At 45.7% G+C, this 5,774-nt stretch overlaps 1 pseudogene; it reads left to right on the top strand.

Annotated features, from left to right (window-relative positions):
* Positions 1–1,198: 1,198 nt before the first annotated feature.
* On the top strand, positions 1,199–1,316 carry LOC126427903 (5S ribosomal RNA; annotated as a pseudogene).
* Positions 1,317–5,774: the final 4,458 nt, after the last annotated feature.

A 5,774-nucleotide genomic window follows, 5' to 3' on the forward strand; every position in this document is an offset into this window, starting at 1 on the left:
TATTTTTATTCTACCATGGCCAATTATGGTTAGTGAAGCAGCCTGTATGAAATAACAATCTGTGGATGTTATGTGCCGTTAAAGCTATTGGACTTGTTACCTTAAAATTCAGATTAACATCTACAACTTGAGTATATAGTGATTTTATAAAATTGTCTAAAAACAATAAAATGGAAATGTCACTCTAAAACTAAAATTAACGTCTACAAATTAAGCACACAGTCAATTCAAGAAAAATAATCTATAAAGATAGATAAGGAATTGTATGTGTCATGCTAAAAATTCAACCAACTTCTACATAAATCAGACAATCATTTCGTAAAAAGTGATCTATAAAATTCAATTTCAATCTTTCCGTACACGTAATCCTAGATATTCTGAGACTGTGAGTGTTTCCGGTGATTGTTCTGCGACCGTGTGATCATACGATAATGGGTGTTCCTGCTTATTTATGCTCAATACATAACACTTGTTTGTGTTGAGGGTCAGTTTCTACTCCCTGCACCAAGCGTCGATCCTCTGCGTGATTTCCTGTATTCCGCTACTATTTTCTTGCTTGCGATTTCTCTGTATGCAACAGAATCATCAGCGAGAAACTTCATGGAACCTCCTACGTTATATGCAAGGTCATTTACATGTGGATACAGTGAAAAGTAATGACTCTATAAGACTTCCTTGGAGAGGTAGTTTTAATATACAGCTTTTGGGTAATTCTGATGAGAAATGTGTTTAGAAGAAGAAAATGAGCTATTGGTCGACGGAGTCCTGATACGTACCGATTCTACCATTACTCTGTTGTCCATTGCAGAGGAGCTACAGCAAAAAACTGTATACTGTCTAGCGTAGGACACCCTATCACATTTTACTTAATCGAATAATCTCTATGAAGTGTTCTGTTTGTAGCGCCCACATCGACAAAGGCTCAACGAAAGCGCTAACTAGCCACCCATAAATGTGTAACAGCTCACACCAAAGGGATTTGGCACTGGGCTATCCAACAGTGCGAATCTCATACCCAGTGTTTTTAATTCTGAGAATAAGCTGAAGGAGATCGTCACGACAAGTAAATTTAAGACTCGGTTACATGGCCACGAGCAAGACAATACACCTGTTGCAGTTAACACCGTCTCCGAATTGCTATGACTATACAGCTGAAAAGGACATCCTGGATGTTTTAGTGAACAGTGTGAAGTATAACGCCAACGCCCTTGCCGCAGTGGTAACACCGGTTCCCGTCAGATCGCCGAAGTTAAGCGCTGTCGGGCTGGGCTAGCACTTGGATGGGTGACCATCCGGTCTGCCGAGCGCTGTTGGCAAGCGGGGTGCACTCAGTCCTTATGAGACAAACTGAGGAGCTACTTGACTGAGAAGTAGCGGCTCCGGTCTCGTAAACTGACATACGGCCGGGAGAGCGGTGTACTGATCACACGCCCCTCCATATCCGTTTCCAATGACGCCTATGGGCTGAGGATGACACGGCGGCCGGTCGGAACAGTTGAGGCTTCATGGCCTGTTCGGGTGGAGTTTGGTTTAGTTTTAGTGTAAAGTATAACAAACAAAGGGTCAAAACGATGAAGAACTCAAATCTGTTTATTACTCCTCACCCCGATTAACTCAGAGTTCTTTGAACACTCAGTTCTGTAATTCTATTTATAAGTTCATCAGACTTTGTAAAAGGGGTCTGTTTTTTAATTTAACTGATTATGGTCAACGCCTTTTCAATGGCACTACATCTGTGATAACAAAATGTACAAATATTAACTGTAAAAATTTCGATATGTCCATGTCCTTTCAATGAGGGGTTTAAAACACAATGAATACAAACAGCTCTTCATCCGAATTCGCACGACCAGCGGATAAAGAGGCTGCTGCTTCTCGAGAGGCCCGTTTAAATGAGAAATAACGCCCTTGAACGTTCCCAGCGGCCGTGAGGCCAGATTTATCCGGTGAGGGTATGACGAAAGAAGCGACCGCGCCGAGGTTTTCTTCACATCGGTCTTGTCCAGAAGCCCTGTCCCCCTTGACGTATTACATGTCACAGCAGTGAAGGTGCGACCGCGGAATGCGTTGACGCCACCTCTCGTCGACAGCGGCATATCTGGACGCCAGTGTACGTGTGTTATCTCTGGCCGCCCCGTACTTACCTGCTGCGAAGGCAGGCACCTAGTGTTTCGCCAGTAGCCGCAGCACGTGGGCGACTGCTAGGCAGTTTCCAGAATGAGATTTTCACTCTGCAGCGGAGTGTGCGCTGATATGAAACTTCCTGGCAGATTAAAACTGTGTGCCCGACCGAGACACGAACTCGGGACCTTTGCCTTTCGCGGGCAAGTGCTCTACCAACTGTCTCGGTCGGGCACACAGTTTTTATCTGCCAGGAAGTTTCTTGCTAGGCTGTTAACTGAGCAGCGAGTCCTTGCACAGATGCTATCTCGTAGGCGGTGGTATCTATTTTGACAAGCTGTAAACACTGTGTTTCACCTCTGCTGGAAAATAATAATACGCCCTCCCCGTTAACTACCGCTTTATTATCTTCTTCCTGCTTCAACGTGCGGCAAAATAGTGATCTACTATCTCACTCAACACATGTGTTTCGAGCGTGACGGTAAAATTATTTCCGAATACTATGCGGTGTACGTAAAGTTCCGCTATCATTTCAAAAAATCATAACACGGAACCCGTCTGCTTAGCTGGGTGGTACGTGCTCGCCTCCCATGCAAGCTGGCCTGGGTTCGATTCCCCGCCGGGTTGGAGATTCCGCTCTGGGAGTGGGTGTTGTGCTGTCCTCATCATCATTTCATCCTCATCAATGATTGGCCCAATGTGGTGTCGACTGGAATGACTTGCACTTGGCGGACGAACTTCCCCGAATGGGGACGGCCGGTGTGGCAGAGCGGTTCTAGGTGCTTCAGTCTGGAAGCGCGCGACCGCTACGGTCACAGGTTCGAATCCTGCCTCGGGCAGTGATGTGTGTGATGTCCTTAGCTTACAAGGGGAGGCCGCGACGTTTGGAACGCGGATTAAATATAGAGGTCATCACCTTCATATAGTTGTTTAGAAGCGTTCCTCAATGCTACAGGCTCGTCCTGTTTCCATATGATGCGATGCCCTCAACATGTTTTTATTTTTAATTTTCTAAATTTTTTTCGCCAATAAGAAAAAACGCTTTTGTCAGCGTTGATCGCGCTGACTGCCCAGCAGTGTGCTTGCCGGATCACGTTGTACTGAAGACACTGCAGTGTGAAACTGGGGTCACTTTAAGGAGAACGCTCCCTGTTTTCCGAGCTGCAGACTTTTGATAAAGTCATCAAGAGCACTCTCCAGAGGGGCAGGGTGGTGATGCTAAATTTCCCTTTTGTGCTAAGGGGCGCTGCCTCAAGGCAGGCTTCATGCCACGAATGACTGCGGAGGGTAGTGGGAGGCCTGGTGTGACCAATGATGGCAGAGGGGTGGCAGTGTGGCCGCAGGAAAACAACTAAGCATTTTGCTGAGCAGCTGGCCATTTTAAGAGGCCTGTTTCCCCCCCCCCCCCTCCCCCCTGTAGGTGGATGGATGGATGGAGGGGGGGGGGGAGGGGAAGGTATGAGGAAGAGGGCCTCGATTATCTGCAGCTTGTGGATGCCTATCGATTAGAACGTACATTCAGCTGACATCCTTCTGCAGTCTTTCAGGATGACAACTTTCCACAGTACATCTGTTGCATTATGACCCAGTCAAAAAAAGATTACGAGTGCTGGTTTTTTCACAACAATTTTTAAGCGTAGTTAGGATTGTGATGCATTTTTTTCCGTGAGTTGTGGTAGTGTGTATTGGGTTCTGTTACCTGGGCTGCAGGGCGATTTTTGATTAGACATCTGTAGTGAACTCTGACGTCAAACAATGATAGATATGAAACTTCCTGGCAGATTAAAACTGTGTGCCCGACCGAGACTCGAACTCGGGACCTTTGCCTTTCGCGGGCAAGTGCTCTACCATCTGAGCTACCGAAGCACGACTCACGCGCGGTACTCACAGCTTTACCTGTGCCAGTATCTCGTCTCCTACCTTCCAAACTTTACAGAAGCTCTCTGCTGCAGAGTGAAAATCTCATTCTGGAGTGATAGATACTTTCCTCAGCTGTGTGCTTACAGGTAAAACACTTTTTAAACTCTCTGTCCAACAACAGCATCTTGTCATTTGAACATATTTCCAGAAAGAAGAATAAAGATAGTTCTTCCAGTAATTTTTGGGTTTGCAGCCGGATCCCAATCTATATTCTGCCGTGATATTTTGGCCCATTGATGTCCGGCCATCCTCAGGTGAGCACACGAAATACTGAAGAGACGTGATGCAGTCATGGTATTTATAGCGAATTCCACTCATGCAAATCGTACTGGCGGTTTACGGCGCATGTGTTAGGAGGTGACATGAGCAAGGCAGCCAAGTTGTGTGGCCGCCCTCAGTGATGAAATAAGAACCAACTAATCGCTGAGTATCGACTGAACATGTCGATTCCGTTTTGACTGCATAATTTTAATGATTGGATTTCAATTTTTATCCAGCTGAAAGCCATTATCACGATTCATTAAATTATCAGCTAGATGTATTTCCACGGATTCTTTAATTACAGACACCCAGAAGCTGGAAACCCATGCTAAAATTTTGGTATTGTATTTCATTGAATGTCCCATGGAAATGCAATGCTCTGCCGCTGCTGATTTTGAAGGTTGCCGCAGACAGGTGTGTATTTCGTGTTCTACACGGCGTTCCTGGACAGTTCGTGTCGTTTTCATTCTGCATGTGTGAAAGTTTTCAGTGTGTAGATACATCCTTCCCGCTTGTTTTCAAACCTGTTCCCGTGAGTGGTGCCGTCACAGCATGTCTTCAAGATAGCTGCTACACTTGACGTTCGTCAGAAGCAACGTGCTGTCATAGAACTCCTGTGCTGTGAAAACGAGACAGTGGGAAACATCCACAAGAGGTTGGAAAAGGTGTATGGAGATGCTGCTGTCGATCGCAGTACAGTTAGTCGGTGGGCAAGCAGGTTACGTGATGAAAGCCGGCACGGCAATATTGAGGATTGTCCTCGCAGCGGCAGGCCTCGTACTGCACCCACTCCAGACAATGTGCAGAGAGTTAACGAATTGGTGACTGCTGACAGACGCATCACAGTGAACGATTTGTCACACTACATTCGGATAGGGGAAGGAAGTGTTTGCAGAATACTGAAAGTGTTGGCGTTAAAAAAGGTTTCCGTATTTGATGCGAAGTATAGGCATTCCCTTTGAAAACCTTCATCAGACGCACTAATTCTTCGTGAAGGCTGTCAGTATCCGATATTACATGCGCCCGATGAATTAAAGTACTAAGAACAACGGCGGTTTGTTGCAGGGTGATGGCAACTGGCCGCCAAGATATAGATCTGTATGCGTCGGTTTTCTGTAAACGGGCCCAAAGTCCCATCATTCTTACGGCGTACTGACATGTCTAGAAAGGGTAAAGTCCCATCTTTCTCAATCTCCACAGTAAACTTGATGTTCTCATCTAAAGAGTTTAAACGACAAAGGAATTTTTCCAGTTCTTGTCTGCCATGAGGCCACACAACGAAAGTATCATTTACGTAACGCCAGAAAACCGTAGGCCTCAAGAGATTTCTCCTCAAAGTCTTCCATAAAAAGATTGGCCACCACAGGGGACAAGGGACTCCCCATGGCGAGACCGTCAGTTTGTTAAAAAAAATCGTTACTAAACAAAAAATAAGTTGAGGAGAGAGTACGTTCAAACAAGGCCGTCAAATC

This window comes from Schistocerca serialis, chromosome 1 (assembly GCF_023864345.2).
Source record: "Schistocerca serialis cubense isolate TAMUIC-IGC-003099 chromosome 1, iqSchSeri2.2, whole genome shotgun sequence".
In the NCBI taxonomy this organism is placed as follows: Eukaryota; Metazoa; Arthropoda; class Insecta; order Orthoptera; family Acrididae; genus Schistocerca; species Schistocerca serialis.